Raw genomic sequence first — 26,892 nt, 5'->3', positions numbered from 1 at the left:
CTTTGCAGGTGAAAAGATGGGATTTTATAAAGGATCCCTATGATTAAAAAAAAGGACACGTGCTTTCGCACAAACCGGTCTTGGCGCTACTGGAAGTCACTCGCTGCAGTAGGAATGTCTGACCAAGAGGTGTTGGCTCAAAATGCCGTCAGGGTATGTAGTCTCTGTTCTGGATGCTAATCTTGGGCTGTTACTTTTGTAATAAATTCATATATTTGAGATCCAGTGTTGCCCGTGGTTTCCAGCCGGAGTGGATCCAGTTTGCGAAAGCTTATCGTCACCTGTGGCCTTGTACTTCCGTGATGACTTTCCCAGGTAGCTTCATTAGTGCTCTGTAGGGCCAATAAAATAGCTTATATTTATGCCAAGAGTGTATTTTGGCCATGCTTATATTGTGCTTCGAATAGCTCTCATTTTTGTTTTCCCCTAAAAGGAGATTATTTGGGCATGCGAGAGAGAATATTCAGTACATACCCAGTCCATGAAATGGTTATTTCTCCCAGGTGAATATATTTGCTAGAATTTACATGCTAGCATGATTGTTATTTGTGAGCTTGAACAGAAGAACCATACAGTTTGAACATAAATATGCTCCTTATAATAATTTTATAGTAGGATTTTACAGTCTTTCTTCACAAGCACAATCCAAGCATAGTGCTAAACCACCTCTGGGATAACAATTGATTGGCATTCAGTTTATTTATTTGAAAGGATATTTTTCCCGATGTATATAGTGCTCAAAGAAGGTTTAGTTTGACTGAAAGCAGGCAAGGGAGGAAGAAACAATATTGTGTACATTTTAGGAAGGCAAAGAATGAAAGCGTCAGCATCCTAGAGCAATAAGTACAGAGAAGTACTTTGAAGCAGGAGATATTTTGTAAGCAAAAGGTTGTGAATGTTAGGCCCTGTATTGTCACTAGAAACCTGTTATGTGGTTTGAATCCTCAATCATTTAGTATTTGTTAGTGCAACAGCATTTTGTGTTCCCCTTCACAGTTCTATGTTTGATTTCTGCCCTGTAGAAATAATTGTAGGTATTCTATTTCCTTTGCTGATTGAGCACAACATCGCAGTTTGGATCAAGATGTATTCATGTCCTACTTGAACAAAATCAGTGGAAAGAGAGCACAGAAATGTGTAGTTTTATTTTGCATTGCTTGGATCACGATTGAAATGGATTTCATTGTTCCCTATTGCTTACGTTTTGCTGTTGTCTTTTACTGTGTAAGGATCACCTTCTGAATCATTCTTAACTAGCACAAAAGCCTGTCCAAGGATGGGGAAATATTGTGAAGCGTAGGAACTGTGTATATCGGGCTTGGAAGCGTATCCGTCAGTGCTCACACATGTTCCCCAGCCCGCCAATAGATGGCGCAGGCGGCTCCCTGACCGCCTTGGAGGCTCAAACACGCCAAAGGTACGAAGGACAGCGGCCATCGCAGGACAGGCAGAATATAGCAGAGGAGACCCTGGCATGCCGCGAACGGAGCGTGTCCCACGGCACACGCTCCAATTGCGGCGAGGATGAAGGTCCGGTGAGCCGTTCGTGGTGAAAATGGAAGACCCCCCGTGTGCCGCGATCGGCGCACCCGGGCCTTCATCTTCGCCGCGAACTGAGTGTGTGCCGCGGGACGCGCTCCGTTCGCGGCATGCCAGGGGTCTCCGCTGTTATTTTCTGCTCAAGGCGAAAATGGAAGGCCCCCGTGTGCCGCAAAAGGCGCGGGTCCCACAGCATGCTGGTGAGAGAGAATGTGTGTCGGGGAGGGGAGGGTGAGAGAGACAGCATGGGGGGGGGATGCCGGTGAGATAGAATGTGTGTGTGAGAGAGAGCGGATGACGTCACCGCGCAGGCCGGCAGCTTGAATCCGGGGCTGCTCAACCCCCGTTCTTAATCGCATGCCATCGGCGTTTCCAGGCCTCGTTTTTTGCTGAAAAACCGCCCAGCCGTAGCCCCGGGAGTAAGGATGACGGCAGCGAAAAAAAAACTGGATCTAAAAAGATTCTCTTTCGCGGCTGCCGCGGCTGAAATGGAGCCGGAGGAGGGAGCCAAAATGGCGGACGGGCCGCGCTCTCCAGCCGCTTCGGCGGAAGAGGTATTGCCGGGGCCCCCAGGAACTGGGGATAATCAGATTCCCACTAGAGAGGAGTTTAAGGCATGGTTTGGGGCCCTTCATGAAGAAATGTCACAGTTTCGTCGGGGGATGGAGGACATAGTTGCGGGCATTAAAACAGATGTCACTGAGCTTTTGCACCGTGTGGAGGCCACAGAAGATAGTTTGGAGGAACATCACACTACCGTTCAGGCTTTAAACACTGATTATCAAAAAATGCAGGACTCACACGAAGAACTAGCCCGGCATGTGGAGGATATGGAGAATAGGCTGCGCAGATCAAATCTTCGGTTTCGGGGCATCCCTGAAGAAGCGGCATTTACTGACAGTGCTAAGGTGGTGCAGGAAATATGCATTCAGCTTCTAAGGGCCGATGACAGCCAAGAAGATGTCTCCAGTATTTTGTTAGATAGGGCACACAGAACGCTTGGAGCGCCGAGGAACAATCAAGCTCGTGATATAATTGCCTGTTTTCATAATTTTGCCATTAAAGAAAAGGTGATGGGGATCGCCAGGAAACAAGGGTCAGTGACCTGGGAAGGCCACAAGGTTGAAATTTTTCAGGATCTTGCCATCACCACAATCCAGAAACGGCGTGAGTTCAAACCCGTGGTCCAGGCGCTCCGGGAGCAGAATCATCGTTATAAATGGCTTTTCCCCTTTGGACTCAGCTTCACTATTAATGGGATAACTTCAAGGGTCCAGAAATTGCAGGAAGCGGAGGACATCCTGAAAGCGGCAGGCATTCTACATGGGGGACGTAGCTCCTCTGCGGCGGAGAGTGTGGATACTACGCGCCCACGAGAATACCCCCGGTGGCAGAGAGTACCCAAAGGAGGGAAACGGCTACGGAGGCATCCAGAAGAATCCACCGCTTCCAAGGGCCTCGGCTGAGGCGAAGGGACACTTGTGAGCTTATGAGGGCTCAGGTCACATATGGACTTTGAGTAAGGTCTCTAAAGGTGAATCTTTAAAGGGGCTAAGATTCGGTTTTGGTTAGCATGGTTTTCAGCAACCAGTTACGCGATTGTTGAAAGGTTTATATAGGTTTGGTTACCAAAGAGGGGGATGGGGGGGGGGAGCCTGCCCGCTGACGTCATCGCTCTCGATAGGCGCGATCCACGGTTGGGTGCGTGGATCACTTTGGGATGGGGAAGGGAAGGGGGGATGTGGGTGGGGACAGGGCAACACATCTCTCGTCATGGCAACTCAGGGGCATACATATGGAGCTTATGGCGTGGGACAGGTGCGAATTGTAACTTCTTCACACAAGTTTGTTTTTCAACCAACCTGGGGGTCAGACCAGTGCGTTTTCTGTTCTTATTTAGGTAGATGGCTAGTCTGAAAATAATATCCATAAATACTAAAGGGTTAAATAACCCGAGGAAAAGGAAAACATTTATTCATGATATGAAAACGCAGGGGGCAGACATTATATTCTGTCAGGAGACCCATATGGCAAAAAGATTTGAGAAACTTCTGGCTTCTCAGGAGTTCCCCCAATATTATCATGCAGCTGCCGCAAAAGGCGGTAAATATTGTGGAGTGGGCATAATGCTATCCAAACATCTCACCGCAGAGGTGGGAACGGTTCTTAGAGATGTAGAAGGTAGATATGTCTTGTTGAAGGTGACCATACAAAATACACTATACACATTGGTTAATATATACGCTCCCACGGGTGACCAGATGGACTTCCTCCAAAAGATCTCTAAAATAGTTGGGGACTGGACGGAGGGTCACCTAATTTTAGGAGGGGATTTCAATATCACCAGGAATCCCTACCTGGATAATACCAGCACGAGACATGGAGGAGGACAAAAGGGGAGATCGGCACTGTTGCATCTTATAGACGATAGGGGACTCTCAGACATCTGGAGGTTGCTTAACCCTTCCACCCGAAACTACACTTTCTACTCCCACCCACATCAGTCCTATTCACGAATTGATTTCTTCTTAATAGATAAAGCGCTGGTGAGCCGAGTACTGGACACTGACATCGGCAGTATTACCTGGTCGGACCATGCCCCGATCTGGTTAAAATTGAGCCAAGCGGGGGAGAGTCAGGGGACACGCTTTTGGAGACTTAATGACCGCTTACTAGATGACAAAGATTTTGTAGAGGAGATAAAAAAGGGCATACAGGATTTTCTAGACACTAACGATGATGGAGAGGTAACGCCAGGTACACTTTGGGAAAGTCTTAAGGTGGTATTACGGGGCCTCTTTATATCTAGGGCCACTCATGTTAAACGTGAATCGGCACAGAAAAGATTACGCATTTTGGAATCCATTGAAGCCCTTGAGCTGCGCCACAAGCAGCATAGAGAGAGCCATGTTTTACAGCAATTAAAGGAGGCCCGTAGAGAGTTGCAAGATTTGGAACTGGGCAGGCTTGCATATCAGCTTGATTTACTTAAACAGCGCCACTTTGAATTTGGGAATAAGGCGAGCAAACAGCTCGCGAGGAGATTAAGGGAACAAGAGGCTAAATCCCAAATTACTAAAATCAGAGATGTAGATGGCCAATATATCCATTCCCAGGGGAAGATTGGGGAACGGTTTAATAGATTCTATCAAGAACTGTATGACTCGGATGGGGCGATATCAGACTCGGAAGTTGCTCACTATCTAGAAAATTTAAATCTCCCTGTACTTGATGGGAAAAATAGTGAGCTCTTGGATAGAGAGGTGACAGTTCTAGAAACGATGCAGATCATCAAAGAGCTAAAAATGGGGAAATCACCGGGACTGGATGGTTACACGGGGAAATTTTATAAGGTTTTCAGTCAATCCCTTGGGGCTCCTCTCACACACATGTTCAATGGCTTAAGGACCACAGGACGGATATCCCCGCAAGCTAACACGGCGGGGATCACTGTTTTGGCTAAACCGGGACGTGATCACACTCTCTGCGGGTCATACCGACCAATATCACTCATTAATATAGACCTGAAGATCTTGGCCAAAATTTTGGCCAGGCGTCTGGGCCAGGTAGCACCGCTTATAGTTGCGCCCGATCAGTCGGGATTTATACCGGGCAGATTAGCGTCTGACAATGTCAGACGAGTGGTTGAGTTGGTTGAATATGTTCAGATGAACCACATACCTGCCACTCTTCTGTCTGTAGACGCTGAAAAAGCTTTTGACAGAGTGCATTGGCCATTCCTTTTTAAAGTCCTTACCAAGATGGGCCTAGGGGGTCAGTTTACCAATTGGGTGGCTAAATTATACGATCACCCCCAGGCACGGATTAAGATTAATGGTGCGTACTCCTCTCCCTTTGAGGTCAAGAGGGGAACTCGGCAGGGATGTCCGCTTTCTCCACTCTTGTTTGCCCTCACATTGGAACCCCTCGCTGCACAGATTAGAAGTTCCCAGGCTATTCGGGGTATATCCGTGGAGGGTAGCGACTATAAAGTCTCTCTTTTTGCGGATGACCTGCTGTTCACCATCACTACCCCTGAGATGTCCTTGCCTGAATTGACTCAGGAAATTAGGACTTTTGGAAAAGTGTCCGGATTCAAAATGAATGAGGACAAATCTGAATTGTTAAACATTTCCATGGATTCGGTCCAATATGAGGAACTAGCGGGCCACCTTCCCTTTAAAAGGGCTAAATCGTGGGTTAAATACCTTGGGGTTAAATTATGCTCTAATATCACCCAGCTGTACGCTTTAAACTTTGACTCTCTAAACAAATCTATTCAGCAGGATCTAGGCAGATGGGATAGATTGAATTTATCCTGGCTGGGGCGCATAGCTGCAATAAAGATGTCCGTTTTACCCAAATACTGCTACCTGTTTCAGACGCTCCCTGTTAGGGTCCCGGATAAAGCCTTGAAAGTGTGGCAGAGAAAGCTGTTCTCCTTTATCTGGAAACGAAAACCGCCACGGGTGGCTCGCTCTGTCTTGTACAGGGACAAGTCGCGTGGAGGCCTGAACGTTCCTAACCTATCTTGGTATTATTATGCTAGCCTTCTGGCAGTGGTGGTTAGTTGGCATGGGAGAAGTTCCACTAAACCGTGGATATTGATAGAGCGGACCCTGGTGGGGGACCCTCCCTTAACCTCTAGAATTTGGTCACCCCAAAAACTACGAGGGACGACCCTTACCTCTTTTACAGAGGTGGTGCTTCAAGCATGGGAGAAGTGGAGGAGGACACTTATTGGGGACAATGTTTTCCACCATAATACTTCCTTTCTATACAACCCTCTATTTCCCCCAGGGTTGGAGGGGCCCTTTATTAAGAGATGGCAGAGCAAAGGACTCACCACACTTGGTCAATTGTGGAAAGACAATAAATTTGTACCTTTTAGCGACCTGCAGGCTAGATACTCCCTTGCAGCTTCAGACCACTATGCCTATGTGCAACTCGCGCACTTCTTTTCCACATATCGCTTAGGTACAGTGCTGGGCCAGGAGAAAACCCCGTTTGTTCGGTTTTGTGATAATGCTGATCACTTTGGGAAACCCATTTCCAATATCTATGCACTTTTAAATGGACAACCAGGAGTAAAACCAGCATATCAGGTGAAATGGGAACAAGATATTGGTGGCTCTTTACCGGCCCCAGTATGGGAGAAATGTCACCTAAGTATAGGCCGCAGCTCAGTCTCAGCATCACTGAAAGAAAATGGTTATAAGGTACTATATCGCTGGTATCTTACCCCTGACAGGTTGTATCGGATGTCCCTTCGATCAGATGACAAGTGTTGGCGACAATGTGGTATGGTTGGTACCTACCTGCACATGTGGTGGGATTGCCCTGCAGTGCAACGTACATGGCAGGGGGTTCAGTACTACATTCAGCATACTTTAAAGATATCAGTGGTCTTAGCGTCCCGCACCTGTTTGTTGCAGGATGTCCTGGCTGGGGGTACGCTTTTTCAAAAACTGTTAGTAGCTCAAGTGATCTTAGCCACCAGGTGCGAGATAGCCTTCTGGTGGAAGAAAGCTGACGTGCCGACCATAAGTGATGTTCTAGCCAGGCTAGATAAAGTATATCATCTGAACCATCTCACAGCTATTCGCAATGACCAATTGCCTAAATTCCAAAGAATATGGGACCCATACCTTTTAGGGAGGCACATGACATCACAAACTGGGGAGAGTAGTAACGCGGATAACGCCGGAGCTTCTGTGTGAGCTCTTTATGGCGGGAGGATATTGTATTCGCTTGGGTACACTAGAAGTAGCCCTCACTGCTTCAACTCTATGAGGTCCATCACTGACACACCCACACTGGTTGACTAATTGCTTTACCTGTTGCAATTCTACACTACTATTGCTCTTTTATATTTTGTGTTACTGCTCTTGAGTTGCGTTGGTCCTGCTCTCATGGGAGTAGAGGGCGGAGATGATTATTTGCTAGAAGCTGAGAGATTAGGGAGGGGGGGGTTTTCGGGGGGGATGGAGGGATTGGGACGGTTTTGATATGTAGTATTACTGGACTCATTCCTGGTGCCTACTCAGCCGTCGGCTTGTTTACGATATGTTTAATAAGTAGTACCAGTACTAAAATAGGCTCAATCACTTTTTTATGCTTACATCTTGTTTGCATTACTATACGGATACTGTATGTTTGTATATCCTCATAATGTCATGCTTTGTACGATTTGGTACCATGATCCTAATATTTATCTGCTTTAAGGGCTTTGCCGGCTGTTTATTGCCTGTATCTGTTATGGTGTTGTGTTGTGGTTCTGTACTGTTTTGCTTGTCCTAAAACTAATAAAATCATAATTTACAAAAAAAAAAAAGAATGTGTGTGTGAGAGAGGGGGGTGACAGAGAGCATGGGAGGTAAGAGAGGGTGGATGGGGGGATGCTTGACTGTGAGTTTCAGAGAGAGGGAGCCTATATGATGGGAGGGGGATGCTAAGGAGAGAGAATGTGTGTGTGAGAGAGGAGAGGGAGTGTGAGGGAGTGCGCGAGACAACGTGGTTGGTAAGAGGGGGAGTGCGGGAGTGCGGGAGATGCTTATAAAAGAGTATATGTGCCAATAAAATGTGAGGGGGGGATGCCGGTGAGAGAGAATGTGTGTGTGAGAGAGGGGTGGTGACAGAGAGCATGGTTGGTGAGAGGGGGGTGGGGAGGTTGTGAGAGAGAGCATGGGAGATAAGAGAGAGGGTGAGTGGTGGGGGATGCTTGAGTGTGGATTTCAGAGATAGAGAGCCTATATGAGGGGAGGTGTGCGTGTGAGAGGAGGGGGTGTGACAGAGGGGGTTGGTCAGAGGGGGGTGGGGAGGTTGTGAGAGAGAGCATGGGAGATAAGAGAGGGTGAGTGGTGGGGGATGCTTGAGTGTAGGTTTCAGAGAGAGGGAGCCTATATGAGGGGAGGGGGGATGCCGGTGAGAGAGAATGTGTATGTGAGAGAGGAGAGGGGGTGTGGGGGAGTGCGAGAGACAGCTTGGTTGGTAAGAGGGGGAGTGCGTGGGATGCTTGAGTGTGGGTTTCAGAGAGAGGGAGCCTATATGAGGGGATGTGTGTGTGTGCCAGAGAGTGAGGGAGCCTGTATGAGTGTGTCTGTATGTGGAAGGGACACTCTTACAGTGAATTTCCAGGGAAATTCTGCTCAAAACCAGAGCAGATGTGCCAATAAAAAGATAAAGTATACAGGGAAAGAGAGGGGCAGAGCCGAAGAGTACAGGGAGGAGGAGGGGCGTCACACCATTTGCATACCTGCAATGCAGGTGCAGGGCAGCTTTCCTCTTTATTATAGTTAGATTTCATTTTAGTACGAACTTCTGTTGTTGTTCCATGGCAGTTTAATTTGTGAGGAGTATTATAGGCGAGGAGTGCTGGTTCACAGCAGCCCAAAGCAATTATTTTTGTTACCAAGAACAGTGTAGCAAAGTTGTTTATAGCAGGATGCCAAATTTCTAGGGGGCCGGTTCACTTTTGGCGATGAGATGCTTCAAGCTGGCAAGTAGCTTAGCAGTACAGTGTCGGAAAGTTAGTGCCAAGGGCCGTGGTGCTGTCGGGGAAGCACTGCTGCTCTGGTGGCCTGTTAGATAACGGTAGAGTGATTACAACCAGTACGTTACAGGAGGAGGCAGGAGCAGCAGTGCTCAAGGAACGTAAGTCCTGCTTCTCCTCCCTGTGGCTCACTTGCTCTCTGGCTGTGGTTTTGGTGCTAAGATGCAGCGCAGGGAGAGAAGGAGGAGAGAACAGAGGGGGGGGGGAAGAGAGATCAAAGAGAAGGAGGTGACGGCAGGAGGATCTGGGCTGGGATGCTTTTCCTACTCCAGGGAGGGAAAGCTAGAGGAGTAAGGAAGAGTAACACAAGGAGATATGAGGTTGGTAAGAGAAGTTGGGGAAGGCTGGAGGAGGTGGAAAGAAAAAGATGGAGAGGGGAAGTAGAAAGAGAGCGAAAAATGTAGGTGAGAGAGAGCACTTTCTGAGATATAACTTGCCAGAAATCAGCTTTATGTGCCCGGTGAGAGCCACCAAAAAGGTGGGCCTTTTCTTGTTTTCTTTACTTTTTCTCATTAGTGACACCTAGGTGCTCAAGAAGCACATCCGCGCGCCTGTGCGGCAATTTGTGGCTCTGTCATGTGTACCGGAAAGCATTGATTGACCTGCCTAGGCTCACGCAGCTCCTTCTGGAGTTTGTACCTTGTTAGCTAGAACCTCTGAATCTGTGTACAGTTTCATAGTGTTACTTAGATTTGTGATTATTTCCTTTTTTCATAGATATTCATTTTCAGTATTTCACCCTTTTCTATTCCATTTCCACTTACAATGTATCATGAGAATTTAATGCTTTTGGAAATTAAGATAACCAACTTCTTTATTAGACTGCTCTCTTTTTTTTTTCCAAATGATGCATTAGACAATTATCCTTAAGATTAAAAATAGAAAGTAAGGATTTTTAATGCTTTAGATTTTATGAGTCCTTCTCCTTAAGATATCAGTATATCGAATACTCATATGAAGGCTGGAAAGGTAAAAAATCAACTCCTCTTGTTAGAATTCTCATCACTTACAAGGTCAACAATTCTTTAATGATGTCAATTTTACAGTGCATACCTCTGAATGTGTCTATACACTACCCACCTCCCGAAAACTCACCTCGAATCAAAGAGGACCCTTTTCAATGGTCCATATATAGTGTATCAGACTGAGCCCTAATGAATCACATTCTCTGTCTCACTCCTGTACGGCCAACTTTTAAAATCTGCCTTTAAGTGTGTTAACCATTTGGCCCAGGGTGTCTATAAGTCAAAATTATACTTCAGGGTTTTGTAGGGTTTTTTAAAATTTTCTAAATGTAGTTAAAAACTTTTGACCGAGTAAAGTCCATTACCTCTGAGGACATGCATATCTTAACTCATTTACAGCCTTCCAATCAAACCACCCACGATTTTTTTTTTTTTTTGTTAAAAATGGCATTGCTTAGCTGTGCAGTAACCATGTCCAACAAAGCAAGCAGAAACCCATAAAATCCACATAGCCTTGATGTACATCACCAATGGAAACATGAGCTATCAGCTTAGAAAAATGTTTAGTTCCATATACATTTAAATATGCAACAGCATCTTCACATTTTATTACATAATGGTGTCACTGCACTATGGGGATTTAACTTATCCCACCATATGTGTCACCAGAAGCTCATCTCTACATAAATTTCAAGATGGAAATACCCATACATCATAGGAGGAGGGTCCATGAAACTCCGGGAGAAGCTAACCCATTCCTAAATTTAGAGATGTCACGCTTGCAGGTCAATAGAAGCAGTCTGTAAAATGCAATACATTACATTATTTTAGAAAGAATTATACACTCCGACACCATCTCAAAGAAACACACTCAGATCACGGTTTTACTCCTGGGGAAATTCTTCGCAAAAAAAATTGAAAATTCTGCGCACATATTTTCTAAACTCTGCAAAATTCTGTCCATTTATTTGTCAAAATAACAGTCTGGTAAATTTTAAAAGGAAGACACGTGTGCCCATAAACGCACATATTGCTCTTGCGCACTCAGCGGAGTGATGAAAAGTCTAACATGAGGAGTTGATTTGCACACTGCAGTGCTAGCTGCATTGTACAGATCTACTCCTTTTCATCACTTTCAAGGGCTATAATTCTTTACTGATGTCAATTTTACTGTGCATACCTCCTGAATGTGTCTCTAACATCATACCCACCCCCATTCAAAGTGCCCCTTTGAGTGGTTCATATATATATAGGTTCAGACTGACTCTGTACAGAGTCTCTCTCACACAGGCAGGCAGCATATGCGCGTTGTCTATGCAAAATTTGTGGTTACGTGCGTCAGTTTTAGACCTCCCTCCGAAAAGCCCGTGACCTGCCCCTTTTTCCACCTCCTTATTCTGTACGCGCATACACCCTTTCCGGCTTCTTAAAATCCGCCTTGCTTGCGCGCGGCCCACATATGCACATATATGGCCGTTTTGCACGAGTAATGCTTTTAAAATCTAGCTCATTATTTTTTTGTAAATTATCATTCTGCATTTCAGTGCAATCCAGTATTTTCATTTAAATAATAGTACAGAAAACAAAGAGCCTTCACATTTTTCTCACGTAGCAAGGGTCTACAGCGCCCTAGGCTGACATTAGTAACACCACCCCCTGCCCAACTTTTACCCTAAATTGAAAGCGCCCCTCTTATAGTGATAGATATATATGGAATGATGGTCTCCCTTGTATAGTGCACGTGCTTTTTCTCTCACTCTCTCTCTCTCTCTCTCCCGCCCCAGCCCCCCCCGGGGGGGGGGGGTCTGCCTCCTGTGAGCCTCACCCGTGCTTCTGGGGATAATGCTCTTCTTCTTCCGGCAAGGCTTGCAGAGCAAATATTAATTATTGCTACGATCCTGCCTGCGCTAGCGCTCAGAGCAGCGGTGTGGTTTGGATTCTGCAAGCGAATGGGGAAATCTGCGCAAATTCTGTATTCCTCAGTAGCGCAGAATTCCCCTAGGTCTAGGATTTGCACTCATGCCACTGAGATGTGCCACATCGTGCTGAAAAATCCAGTGTTCTGTCAGTCCAAGAAAGGTACCCTAGCCACACCGTTCCAATCCTTCTTTTTTATTGGTCAATTGCAAAACATTTCATTGAGCCAAACTAATGACCACATGTATTTCAGTGGCCCATCATGGGTGCAGTTAACTTCCCAGTTTGCATATAGCTGCATTGCTCTGTCAGCATGCTTTTCATCTTGCCCCCGGACAATAACTGGCAAGGACAAACAACTGCCTTTACCTCAAAAGTGGATGTTTGAAAAGTTATTCTGTACATCTCTGAGCAGATCAGACCAGAAATGCATGCCAATTGACTGCATGGTGAGGCAGCACATGGAGTTACAGGAGTCACTGGTAATGCTAAGGAAACTGCCATATTCCTGATGTTCCTTCGCTGTGAAAAAAGCAACGTGAGGAATGTTAGAAAAAGCCTCATGCAGCGGTAAAACCGACCAGTTTATGAAGAGATGTAAAGATCCATTTGGCAGGTGACGAGGGTCATTTTAAGATCTGCGCGCGCTGCACATGTGCGCACATTTGCCGGCTTATGCACACAGCGATTTTTCAAACATACGCACCTATATGTGGGTACACGTGCACATTTTAACACTGGCTATTCGCAGGTATTTGTGCGCACGATTTCATATTGACACGCGCATGTGTGTGTGTGCAAATGCCACCTTGCTTGCGTAAGTGGGGGGATTTTACCAGACGTGCGCCGACGTAATTGCCTCTTTTCCCAATTCTTTCCCAGTTTGCCTTGGTAAAGGAGAGGACTTCCTAAACCCCCCCCCCCAGCTAACTTGCCTCCCTTTTATCCTGTTAGCTCCCACCCTTAAAACCCCGCTGACTACCCTGTATTTTTTATTTTACAACTTTCACGCCATCCATGGCAGAAGTAAGGGGAGCCCCAGCGTGCACTTGTGCACGTAAAGACTTAAATGCAGGCTTCATGGTATAGATCTGGCCTGTCTATGCCCCGCCCAGACCACGCCCCACCCCTTTTTTGGCGAAAACAATTTTGTGTACCTACAGGGAGATATGCACTTACTCGCGTGGTGTTTAAAATCCGCACAGCGCGCGCCAGGCCGAGTCACACACATCTCCCAGTTTTGGCGCGCGTAGGGCTTTTAAAATCGACCAGATGTTGTGCAAGTGTCTAGTTAAGGATGTAGCAAGAGATCCCTATTGAAATAAAATGCTTGCTTATATGCTACCCTGATGATACAACAAATGAAGAATCCCGTATAAGTAGAGCGGCGGGGACGCTTAAAGAGACCTCATAATAGTTGTCAACTTTTTAAAGCTGGCATGTAAGCTTATAATGGCTCAAGCTTGACTTTACTTGTAATCATCGGTCTCTATGAGCGTGTGATGCTCCTGCAAAAGGTAGCTATCTCGCGGCACGGTCAGTCTCTTTTAGTACTCTGTAGAGTCTCTGAATATACTTAACTTGCGATTTTCATGTCCGTAGACAAACCAGTATTGTTGATACAAGTGTAATCCGATGCTGTTACCGACACGGCGTGTTTCGGAGGAAACCCTCCTTCATCAGGGGCTCGGATGTCACTAATGCCGGTTTTTCACATAACTGCAATAAAGTAAATAGACAAGACAGTGCCAAGGTGCCCGCAAATTTTAGGCTAGCGTTAAGAATGGAAGAAAGCACTTACTTCGTGGAAGGCAAGTTATGCGGCTGTGTTATAGCGTCTCAGATGGTTCTGCAAAGCAAAGTATGTAAATTGATAAAATGTCCGCTTAATATTGGACTAGATGAAAACGTACCTTGTCCCCAGAGTGTACTGACTTCCAATGATGCTGGACTTGCATTCGTGGAACCGTGCGAGACGTCTCGCACGGTTCCACGAATGCAAGTCCAGCATCATTGGAAGTCAGTACACTCTGGGGACAAGGTACGTTTTCATCTAGTCCAATATTAAGCGGACATTTTATCAATTTACATACTTTGCTTTGCAGAACCATCTGAGACGCTATAACACAGCCGCATAACTTGCCTTCCACGAAGTAAGTGCTTTCTTCCATTCTTAACGCTAGCCTAAAATTTGCGGGCACCTTGGCACTGTCTTGTCTATTTACTTTATTGCAGTTATGTGAAAAACCGGCATTAGTGACATCCGAGCCCCTGATGAAGGAGGGTTTCCTCCGAAACACGCCGTGTCGGTAACAGCATCGGATTACACTTGTATCAACAATACTGGTTTGTCTACGGACATGAAAATCGCAAGTTAAGTATATTCAGAGACTCTACAGAGTACTAAAAGAGACTGACCGTGCCGCGAGATAGCTACCTTTTGCAGGAGCATCACACGCTCATAGAGACCGATGATTACAAGTAAAGTCAAGCTTGAGCCATTATAAGCTTACATGCCAGCTTTAAAAAGTTGACAACTATTATGAGGTCTCTTTAAGCGTCCCCGCCGCTCTACTTATACGGGATTCTTCATTTGTTGTTATAATCATTATTATCCTGTCTAGTGGATTTTCTTATTTTTTGTATTACCCTGATGATACATGCAGTAGGGGGTGTCTCCTTTATATAGATATATGGTCCATCCCTTTAGCATGATATTTAACAGCCTCAGTGGCTGAGCACTGTGTTTGGAGTCAAAGAAATTGACTCTCCTGTAGGTAGTTCATAAAGTATGAATATGACTGCAGTGAACATGTAATAAATCATTACAGTTCATAGGTTTCTGGTATAGTGTTGTTTGGAAGCTCAGCGCAGTCTACGTAATACAAACACAAATGTCCAAAACAGACATAGCTAAGGCTGCTGTCTGGGGAATACTGGTCTACAACACTGCAATGTCCAGTGTTCCCAAAAAACATCAGCCTGAAATGGGAGCAGGGTTCTCAAAATGCAGAACAAGAAAGAAATAAAAAATATGAAATGTTTTAAAAGCTGGTCTACAGAAACCAGGAAGAGGTTCAAATGCAGGGGACTGGACAAGTTCCTGAAGGGGAAAAGTGCATGAACAGTTATTAGCCAGGAAGAATTGGGAAAGCCAGCGCTTATCCCTGGAGAGATACAAGAAATAGATCAACTACTGGGGATCCGGAGAGATCTTGTGGGCTGGACTGGCCACTGTCGGAGACGGGATGTTTGGCTCGATAGACCTTGCTCTGACCCAGCTTGGCACTTCTTATGTTTTTGTGTTCAGAGTCTTTTATAGACACAATTGGTCTCCTGTAGTGGAGGGGGGTGTTTACAAAGGTTTATGTAAAGCATATAAATAACAGGGACGCGAGGTGTTAAACACACAAAAACTGACTTTCTTTTTCTGTCAAAATAAGTAATCTAACATAACCTCTTATACAATAAGGGGATTAGCACGTCCAAACCAGCGTGTAGCTAATAGCACTCATCACGTGTAAATTCATATTGATGAGGCTATTAGCTGGTATCCACTTATGTAAAAAATAAATGTGCGCCCGACGCACACATTTTTACTCTAAAAAATTAATGCCTGCCAGTCTTCGGAAGCCCCTAAATTTAACAGAAAAGCAGAAAATACTGTTTTTCTTTAGTTCCCCTGACTTAATATCGTGATGATATTAAATCGAAGGAACCAAAAAAAGGAGTAAGGAAAAAAAAATTAAAAACAAAAAAATGTCTTGCCGGCGGTCAGCATAGGAAAATGTATGCTCAATTAACGAGTGTCCATTTTCCTAACCTGTGGCTCTGCACAGGTTAGGGAAAACGGACGCTCGTAAAATTGAGCGTCCTTTTTTTTTTTTCCCTAGCCTACTCACAGCCACTTGAGCACCTCCTTTTTAACGCAGCGACTCGTTTGCCTACTGCGTCGCGCGCCTGGGAGAGGTGGATGGGCGCACGTTAGGGAAAACACGGGCCCAGGTGGTACACACGGTTTTAGCGCGTCCGTATTGTATTGGCCTGACACTGAGTAATGTGAAAGCCTTACCCCAACTCCCACTTCAATTAAAAAAACAAAAGAGAGAGAGGATTGTTCAACCTGTAAATGGTAGAGTGCTGGACAGGGAGCAAGTTTGATTAGCTTAGAGTGGTGGTTTGTTCAGCAGCAGTATTTCTCAGGCAAAAGTCAATAATTTTTCGGTGTCAGGTGAAGTGAAGTCTGCATTAAAAGAGCAGCCTGCTTTTTTAACCCAGCAGATTTGAAAAAAGTTTCGAGAGGTATGGTCCGGGTCTGTAAAGTGGGACTCAACAGCAGCTAAAGCAGAACAGAGTCTTGTCTGCTGAACAGTGTTGCTGCCTTAGAAACACCAGTGCTCCAGTGGCCAAACACCTGAGTTGCCGAAGGTGAGATGTTTGATAAGCAGAGCAAAGATGCTACTTATACTTGCTACATAGAAAGCATGCGAGGTTTTCCTAGACAAAACAATAACATTGGCAAGTGTATGCTTAAAATATTCTCATGAGCACCATCTGACTCTGCTCTTATGATTATATCCAAAAGAGTGGAACAGCGAAGGAGGAGGCCAAAGCAAAGTGTAGCTGATGGCAGAATTTCACTTAGTCTGCCATTGCAGCTTCTTAAATGGATCAAAGAGAAATGTATTGAGTCTAAAGCAGTGCAGGTTAAAGAAAGCAACCAGGAAAACCCATTGAAGTTTCTGATTCTGATCATACACACTTGAAAGGTTGTTAACGGAAATTACCTCAAATGGATATGGATGACTTTTTTTTTTTTTTTTTTTTTTTTTTTTTAAATTTTCCAAGAATAGTAGATATGAGTCTGAGGCTAATTCAGACCAGAAAGGCTATTCAGTGCTGATTGTATAGATGCCTTAGTAAAACAAGATTCTTTTTTTTTTTTTAATTTATAGCAGCCATCAAGGAAAATAAATTATATTGTTAGCCAATTTTGCCTTGCTAAAAGCTTTGTTTGTTGAGATGATTATTATTTGTTGCCCGCTCAGCATTGTGAATGAGTGGGCTAGAAATATTTTAAATTGTCTAATTTTGATTGTTTGAGGAAATAAAAGCAATAGTGAATGAGTGGACAATTCCAGACAACAGAATTTTGGTTTGGTAGAACATTTTTTCTCAAAATTATATCCATGCAAACAGCTCATCTGAATGACTGCGAGCACCTCAAATTGATGCAACAATTTCAGAGGTCATTTAAAAGGATTACGATTGCACTTATAAGACCAGATATATGTTTAGAGGTCACAAGGCAGAGTCAGCAATAAGGAAAGGCTTTGAAGTGACAGGAGCAGTAAAGAATAGATACCTTATCTGCATACATTTTAAGGATATTTGTAAAGGAATTAGTCACATTAAAGGCAGGTTTTACAACAGAGAAAATCTGAATTGCAGTTACTATATGACTGTTCATCTCTCATGACAGCAGCGAATGGTGCAGCAGATGCTGGTTGCAACTCCTCACTTTTAACAAAATTTAGCACAGCATCCATTGGAGCAAGGAGGGTTTGTTGGTCAATAGGTAAACATACAAAAATTCATTTAATTGCACTTCCATTGAAAGGTACGTTATGTGCTGAAGAACTGGGTGACTTGCTAAAGTAATGGGCAACAGCAAACTTGTATTTGTCACAGATCAGAAAGAAAAGTTACATCCTTTCCAGCTTATTGGAGAGATTTTTCAAGAAATGTAAAATGAAAAAGAAAAGGCAGAAAAAAATTTCAGTTTGTATCCCCAAATCAAGTCATGTCCAGACAAAGAAACTGTCGAAAGACATATTTTCAGATATGCAGGAACTCTGCTTCCTCCTCTGGTCTGATGTATAAGAGGAAGGGTAACCACTTTTCTGGAAGAGAGGGCCCTTACAACATCAAACAAGGGTATTAAACGCGGTGCTAGAATTTTCTGAACATCATTTAAAAACTAGATTTATTAAAATACTCTCTTCTAGGGACATTTAGGAAAGAAAAAGATTGTGGAAGCAATAAAATATTAATATAATCGGAGGAAGAGTTGGGCCTTTATTAATAATATTCTGGCACCAAAATCTTCTGGAGAATTTTGGGCAGTGTTTCTGAGTTCAGCATCTCAGAACGGCAAAACTAAAATCAGTGATATGGTCAATAATATGGAGATTGTTTGGCACCATAGATTAAAAGATGCTTATTTATATATTCCAGTAAGAAAATCATCAGAAGTATTTCAAATTTTCAGTCTGTGGAAATAAATACATAGTTCTCCCTTTTGGGTTGTTTGCAAAACTTAATATAGTGTTAGCAGCCCTAATGAAGGAAAGTAGGCATCAAATCTATATCTGGAAAATTGGCTAATAAAAGCACATTCAGAAGAGTTAGAATGAAAATAATTAAATGGAGAAAATGATGGTCTGCCAACTGAGCTAGCACAGGTCTTATTTGATCTGATGTCGTCTCCCTCTCCCTGCCACTAAAGTTCTTTTGTGTCTCTCTCGTGCATGCTTGAATTCTGCCAATGTTTTGGCTCCTATAACTTCCACTGGATGTCTGTTCCATGAGTCCACCACCACCCTCTTAGTGAAAAAGTATTTTCTCCAAGGGCAAGCAGGATGACAGTCATGGATGACATCATCCAATGGAGCCCGGCTTGGAATACTTATGTCAAATTTTGTAGAACTTTGAACCTCTCTGAGCATGCTTGGGCATGCATTATACCACATGACCATGGAGGGTCCTTCAGTCTTTTCTTTTCCATGGAGCCTGGTATTTCACAGTAGAGTGAGTCTCCCAAAATGTTCTCCTTTTTTCTGGCATTTTTTGCTGCAAAAAAGAATTTCGTTGGGATCACGCAAGTCAACGTGGGGTCCCTCAGTTCTCCCCTCTGTCTTCCTTAGTCAGGGTTTTCAACATTTTGATAAGTTTTGTTTCAATCACTAGGGTGGTGGTGAGCTCGGTGCCTACCAGCTGTCTACAGCCGCTGCTATCAATTTGGATACTGCTTCCCATTTATTTCAAGATGCCATGTCATATATGGAGTTATGGTGATGCCCTCGGTGCAGAAGGACTGTATCCATCACAGATCCCCATGATATATCCTCTACCTGGGGGCAAAGCATGACATCTGGGGTTGCTGCAAGGGTGTTCAGATGACCCTTCTCAACCTCAAGGATGCATACACTCAAATTGAGGTTTTCCCCAGCCTCCGGAAATATCTCAAATTCATGGTGTGAAAACTACACTTCCAGAACTGCATGCTGTCGTTTGGGCTAGCGTCTGCCTTATGGGTCTTTACAAAATGCCTGGCTGTGGTGGCAACAAACCTTCACAGACCGAGAATTTATTTTCCCCTATCTAGGCGATTGGCTGGACAAGAGCACTGCTTGGGTAGGAGCCAAAGGGTCCATTCGCTCAATCATCCAGGTGCTGGAGTCACTAGGGTTCGTCATCAACTACTCAAAGTCCCATCTCAGCCCATCACCTCAGTAGGACTTCATCAGTGCACTGCTAGGCATGACTCAGGCCAAAGCCTTCCTGCCGTGGCAACGGGCCATTGCCCTGATGACCATCACGGTGGAGATTCAGAAGAGCCAGCAGGTATCAGCGCATGGCATATGTTGAAACTGTTAGGCCACATGGCTGCAACATTACATGTCACTCCCTTGGCACGACTGCACATGCAGAGAGCCCAATGGACCCTGAGGTTCCAGTGGCTTCAGACCTCTCAGGATCTGTGGGACTGCATCCAAGTCACTCAGTTTTTCTGGGACTATTTGTCTTGGGGGGAAATTTCCAATCCCCTTTTTTTTGCAGGAAAGGGATCAAAGTGGCCAGGAAAACCATCTTGAACTTTTCTCTTTTTAGAAATTTGTTCAAGTCCCTTAGGTCAAGGATGGAACAGAGTCCCCCTGTTTTCTTTGGAACCAGGAAGTAACGGGAGTAAAATCCCCGCCTGGTGGAATGGGCTCGACTGCTCTGGCCATTAAGAGGGAGGAGAGCTCCAAAAAACACATTCTGATGTGTTATTGGTCCCCAAAATGGACTCTGACTGCGATTAGGTGGGGCACTCAATTGGTACCCTCTGTGAATGATGGCAAGGATCCACTGGTCTGAGGTTATACTAGGCTGCTGGCTCACGGAGAACCATAGTCTGCGCCCAACTGGAAAGTCCATCCCCATGGGTATCCTGGGCTTGGCTGCGCTCCCTTGAACCCAGTCAAAACCCTATCCTAAGAGTTGACTGAGGCGCCATCTGGGGCTTTCAGGCCCTCTGTTCACTAGGGCAGCTAGAAGAGGCCAGCTGCTGTTGACAGGGTTGAGACAGCAGAGGATGGTGGAAGAAAGACTTCCTCAGCCCAGATCTCGAAGACCTCCTGGATGGGGAGGGAGGTTCTTATGTGCCAGCGTAGAGCTGCTGGAGTGTTGTGTGCAGATTACGGATCTGAGCCACTACGTCCTTCACTTTTATCTTGGAAGAGGTTCTCTCCTGTGCATGGCAAGTCAACGAGTCTTTCCTCCACCTCCTGAAGGAGATAAGAAGCCTGCAGCCCTGGTTCCGATTGGGAGAGGGAACGCGATCCGTCCGTTGCTCCTTGCCTGTTACCCCTCCCCGCCGAGCAGTCCAGGATCTGAAGCCCTAAATAACAACAAAAGAGGAGCGTGGCCCGGCGGCCTCTGCTGCTGAATGGGGAACATAAACAGCAATTACCACACTAACGCCAGGGTCAGGGTAGGCAGTAAATATGCAGGTTAAAGACGCGGCAAATAAGCTGGTTAAAAAGGCGATAATCTGGGCACACGTTACCGTATCGGAGGGAATAGCTAAATCAATCATTAACATATCATATACATGCTGCGGGAGAAGACGGATACGCGTCCATTTCGGCAAGCGGTAAGGACACATAAAACCGGATACTGAATCGCGGGTTCGCCTTATGTGTCCAAATTGTGCGTCCAAAGCGGGTTAGAAACAGGGTAACCGCGGCCGCACTTTACTGTATCGGCCTGTATAAGAGGCTAGGCATCTGTGCTTAGGAGCAGTTCCTTGTTATACATATTTGCATAGCAAATGGAGAGGCCCTTCTGAACTCGAAAACCGCACAGGTCCTGCTCCCTTGTACTCCTCTTTAGTCTCTCCTTTCCCTTTTTATCACCATATGAATCTTTTTCACACTCAAACTTTGACTTATATATCTGAGCTTTCCTCTTTCTAGAGGTCATTTCTTTCCAACACATTCACTTAAAGGAATAGTCAAATAAGCGATATCCTGAACTGCAGAACTACACCCACATTAAATACTGGTAAAGGTTAAGCAGTAGAGGTTAAGTGCTATTAAAGGTATCTCCAGATTTAGACCAAGGCTACATATATTTTAATTATATAAGTTATTGGTAACTTAGAGCAGTGGGCTATGAACCAGGAGACCAGGGTTTGAGTCCCACTGTCGCTCCTGGAGACCTGGGGCAAGTCACTTTAGCCTCCATTGCCTCAGATACAAACTTAGATTGTAAGCCCTCTGGGGATAGGGAAATACCTACAGTACCTGAATGTAATCCGCTTTCAAGTGCTGAAAAAAATGCGAAAAGCAGAATATAAAAAAATCTAAATAAATAATTTACTGGATAATTACCACAAATTCCACAGCTTGATATTGTGCTGAATGAAAAAATACTTCTTACGGTTTGCTTTAAACCTATCTGTTGCTAGTTTCATGGAGTATCCCCTTATTTTAGTATTTTTTTTTGAAAGGGTAAATATCAAGTCCACTTTTGGCCTTCTCTTTACCAAGCTGAAGAGCCCTAGCCTGCAAAGCTTCTCATCATAGGACAGCCATTCCATCACATTTATTATTTTTGTTGCCCTCCTCTGCACCAGAGGACTACAAATACTTCTCGAGGTGCGGTCTCTGCACCAGAGGACTACAAATACTTCTCGAGGTGCGGTCACACCATGGCTCAATATAGAGGTAATATGATATTTTCAATTTCATTCATGATTCATTTTTGGATCATTCCTATCATTCTATCTGCCTGTTATAATTGGTGGCTCACGGGACATTCCTGCGAGCTGCCACACTCACCCCAATGGCTGCAGCAGTGGAATGCAGTGTGGACGCTACAGACAGGCCTCAACACCAGATACATGTGACGCGAACATAATCTCTACGCTAAGTTGGAGAAATGCCTGTTCAAGCAAGAATAACTTGCACTCCTGGGATATATCATCTCTAGCACTGACTTCCACATGGATGCCGCAAAACAGAAAATCATACTAGACTGTCCCCAGCTGATAGGCCTTTGGGAGCTACAACATTTTTTTAGGCTTCGCTAACTACTATAGACAATTCATAGCCAGATGCTCCACACTCTCAGCTCCACTTACTGCCTTAATGAAAAAGGGCACGAACACCCAGTGCTGTCCCTCTGAAGCCATTGAAGCCTTCCAAAACTGAAGCAAGCATTCTCTCAAGTACCTTGCCTATGGCACCCAGATCCCAATTGACTCTTTGTTGTAGAGGTGGATGCTTTTACTCTCTGGTAAGAGGCTGTCCTCTGTCAACATAGCAGCCAAGCATCTCTCCTGCTCTGTTCCTTTTTCTCTCGAAAGTTCTCCCTAGCAGAAAGGAATTAAATGCTTGGGGGAATCGGGAGCTCCTTGCGGTAAAATTGGTACTGGAAGAATGGCTTCACCTCCCAGAAGGAATCCAAGGGCTCAACCTGCGGGGAAAGAGGCTGGTATAGGTGAAGCCCTAGACCAGTCTCTTACAGCCAACCTCCGCCAGCTGTCTGAGAGGGTTTATGGGGTTCGCCCCTAGACTGCATCCACCTCACCACAGCCACAAGGGTTCACATCGCTTACATTGTATTTTTGGTCCACCACTGCACACTGAGCTGAGGATTTCAACATATTGTCTACAAGGACTTCAAGCTCCTTTTCCTGCGTAGTGACACCCAGTACAGATCCTATCATCGTGTACATGTAGTTGAGATTTTTCTTTATATTCATCATTTTGCGTGTTTCTATATTAAATTTCATGTGCAGTAAGCAGTGTGTTATCTATGTTAATTATATCAAGACACAGTTCTGCATATAGGTCATCCAAGCTAAGAAAGATCTGCCGTTCTTAGAGAAGCTCAGTTACAAGCAGAGGTAATATTTCTGGCTTGATTTTAATTTCTGAGACCTTATTTTGAAAGGGGGCTAATTTTGTATTCATTGCTTTTATTTTGTTTTTGAAAAAGAGGTATTTACATAGCTTTTTTTGTTTGCTGGGTATTATTACTGTCTGGGTTTGCAGATGAATTTTAGAAGGGAAAGGACTCCCTCCCATCAGCCCCTACCTTCCATGCTAACTTCGTAGACTAATCTACTAGAGTTAGGGGATTGGACTCCACAGGATAACTTGACATTGGATTGGAGAGAAATACACAAAGTAATTTAGATAAATGTAGTCATTTGTGAAAACAGAATACTTAAAGTTCAGGAGGAGCTTAATTAGTAATATCATAATAAATCTGTCAGGTAATTATTTTAGTTGATCTGATAATTAGTAGCTAAAGATACCAAAAACGCATTTTATAAAATCAAATGAGTTTTGTATAATTGTGTATAAATGTATCTGTTAGTAATCTTGGAAATATGTGTGAAATTAATCATAACCAAAATTAAAAGAAATAGTTCTGTTAAGAGATTTTAGTTAAACAGATTAATTAGGATATATTACTCATCAGTTGAAGAAAGTACTACTTAGTAATAGGAAGGGGAGTGTTAGCAAGTGATTTTGGTCATTCAGTGTCATCTGCAAATAAAACTAATTAAACTTCTTGGGAGCTTGCTTGGTAGCATCATATTTGATCTTTATGATAATTTCTAGTTTCTCTGTTTTACTTTTATATCCTAAGCAACAAGAGTCTACAGAGGGAGCAACACAAAACTACACGCCATAGATTTATAAATACATATTGTAGTCCGAAAGAATAAAATACGTCACTTTTATACTTCCAAGTAAGCAAGCAAGCAAAATTACAAGCAGGGGCTCCTCATGTGGAGGTGGAAGCTAGATTCTGCAGGCTAGCTAATTTTAATTGCAAGAGAGTTGAGGAAAAGCCAGGGACTTTGGTGGGTCTTTCTCATTTATTTTAATGAGTACCAAAAGCTCCAACTGCTGAAGGATGGCCAGGAATCATCATATAGCCAAAGCTGTCACCAGTTTCCATTTCTACTAATATGCAGAAAGAGATCCTGATCACAGTGAGGAAATGGTTCAGAGTAAAGGGTGTCTGCAGATAGACTCCCTCAGGAAACAGATGGCGGATCTTGGAAAGAAGTTGGAAAGACTGAGAAGCATCCAGAAAAATGAAGACTGTATCGATGAAATACTTATTAAGGCATCAAAGTGTTATGTTTGCCGGCTCGCAAGCTGCCCCCACAAGCCAGCACTCACCTGAAGCTTCCAACACCTGACCTCGCTGCCATGATGTCCTCGGGGCTTCTCCTAGGTGAGCGGCGCACACTTAGTCTTAAAGGCCCTCCAGCGGAAACTGCTTCCACCATCACCAGGAGATGACATCACATGGAGTATTTAAACCTCAACTGTGCAGCAGACTGATGCCTCAGCAATGGGTCGCTCGCATCCTAGCTGAAGAGAGTTCCTGCCTTCTTGACTCTATGTTCAAAGTCCTGCCTGCCTCGTCTTTCCAAGCCCAGCTTGCCTTGTCCTTCCTGCCCTGTTGTCTTCATCCTTCCCAGTGTCTTCCACGCCTGCCCTTGGACTGACTACTGGATTTGACCGTTGCCTGAATTCTGACTATCCTCACCAGCCACCTGCCTCTGACCTCAGCCTGGACCTTGACCACCCTCATCTGCTGTCTGCCTCTGACCCTAGCCATGACCAGGATTTACGTCATTACCAACTCCCATGAGACTCACGCCTAAGTCCTGCTGGCCCCTGGAACCCAAGGAAATCTAAAGGGAAAGGGACTGGTATAGTTGAAGCTCCAGACCAGTCTCCAACCAGACTAGTCCTGCCAGTTGTTGGGGAGGACCTACAGGGCCTTCCCTGTAAGTTGAGCCAACCTCCCCACGGCAGCAAGGTTCCATGAACCTTACAGGTTGCTGAGGCCATGGACCCGGTGGTTGTGTCCTCATTTCATGCCATTCTGGACATGGCCTAATGAGTCCAGAAACAACAGAGTATGTTGAACCAGGTCACCATAGCTTTAGAAAAGCTGGCGCTTTGCATGGACGCCTGACGCCAGCACCAGCTACTTCCACAGCAGCTGCATCACCTCCTAACGCTGTCACAATATCCAGACCTGTACCCCAGCTTCCAGCGCCACTCCACTACATGGATGATCTCAAGGAGTGCCAAGGTTTTGTTGATCAGTGCAGAATGCACTTTTGACTACAGTCCTGCCTATTCCTGATGGATCACTCCAAAGTCCTCTATATCCTCTTGGTCCTTGGTGGCACGGTGTTAGCCTGGGTGTCTCCAATATTAGAAAAGGAGGAACCCCAGCTCCATAGTCTGCTGGACTTTCTCCAGCAATTCAGGCTAGTGTTCAAAGAACCTGGAGGGACCTCCTCCCTAGCTGCTGACCTGGTGTGGATTCGCCAGGGAACAAGCACCCTAGGCGAATATGCTGTGGGGTTCCGCACCCTGGCCTCTGAGCTACATTGGGGAGAGGATATTATCATGGCTATATTTCTGCGAGCACTGTCGGGAAGAGTGAAAGATAAGTTAGTGGGCAGAGACGTTCCCACCTCGCTGAACGCCTTGATTTCTCTAGCTGGCCGAATTGATCGCTGTTTTCAAGAAAGGGCTAGAGAGAGCAATTTTACTGAGTGGCCAATATCCTAGCACCACACTTCCATCAGCCTTTGTCTCCAGCACCAGATACCCAAATGGCGGAGAAACCCATGCAACTTGGCAGAAGTAAACTTTTGCCAGAGGAGAAACTTTGCAGGAGACAGATGAGTTTACGTCTCTACTGTACAGTCCGGAGGCACATGGTGTCGAATTGCCCAGAGAAGCAGGGAAACTTGCGTGCCTGGGGTTGACCGGGCTAAGGAAGACCATCAATATAATGTAACTTTCGCCTCTTGTTAAATGGTTGATTAAGTTCTACCCCTTGTTACATGTAAACCGATTTGATTTGAATTTATTCATGAAGGTCGGTATAGAAAACTGTTAATAATAATAATAATAATAATATTTAAGAATCAAATTAACCTATATAGAAGAATTGCTGGAGGAAAGGCTACAGGTGGTTGTTGCTGAAAATGGAGTTTCTAGTGTAAGTCGGTGGCTTATTAAAATTGTTCCTTTCCATGCCTGGCTAGAGTAAATTAAAGCATTTAATTGCTGAGCTAAATTGAATTCAAAAGACAGATGCTGTCATGTAAATAACTATTTGTTTAGAGGTACAGAGAAGGAGAGAGAGAGGAATGTAGCCATGAAGTGAAGCTTTAATTCCAATTTTCAGTTTGCTGGCTGCTGGGAGAGAAAAAGTTCAGGTAGTTATTTTGTAATGAGGGGAAGGAAAATGATTTGCAAATATTCCCCGATTCTGTCTTTTTTTTTAAGCTATATGACAGTATTAAGAATATTACCTGCACACATTCAGTATGAGGATAATTTAGTTGTAGGGAAATTTTGGAAGACTTATCACAATTTGATTTAGAGTAGAGAGGGAGTGAGATAGTAAACATAACATTGTCTGCAAAGAGGGCTACATTATACTCCCTTGGCCTACTATTGTTATCAGAGTTTTTCCTGCTTTTCTGCCAGCAGCTCCATGGTCAAATTGAACAAAAGATTAGACAGAGAGCACCTGGTACCCTGTTTGAGAATGTTCCAAAGTACCCTCCATCGACCTCGATGCAGGTCT

General features: G+C 44.6%; 1 protein-coding gene across 5 annotated transcripts in view; it reads left to right on the top strand.

Annotated features, from left to right (window-relative positions):
• ARID4B (AT-rich interaction domain 4B) overlaps positions 1-26,892 on the top strand; it is a 486,307-nt gene that overhangs the window by 393,057 nt on the left and 66,358 nt on the right. The window lies entirely within an intron of this gene.

This window comes from Rhinatrema bivittatum, chromosome 3, assembly GCF_901001135.1.
Source record: "Rhinatrema bivittatum chromosome 3, aRhiBiv1.1, whole genome shotgun sequence".
Taxonomy (NCBI): Eukaryota; Metazoa; Chordata; class Amphibia; order Gymnophiona; family Rhinatrematidae; genus Rhinatrema; species Rhinatrema bivittatum.
This window is presented reverse-complemented; position numbering and strand designations above follow the sequence as displayed.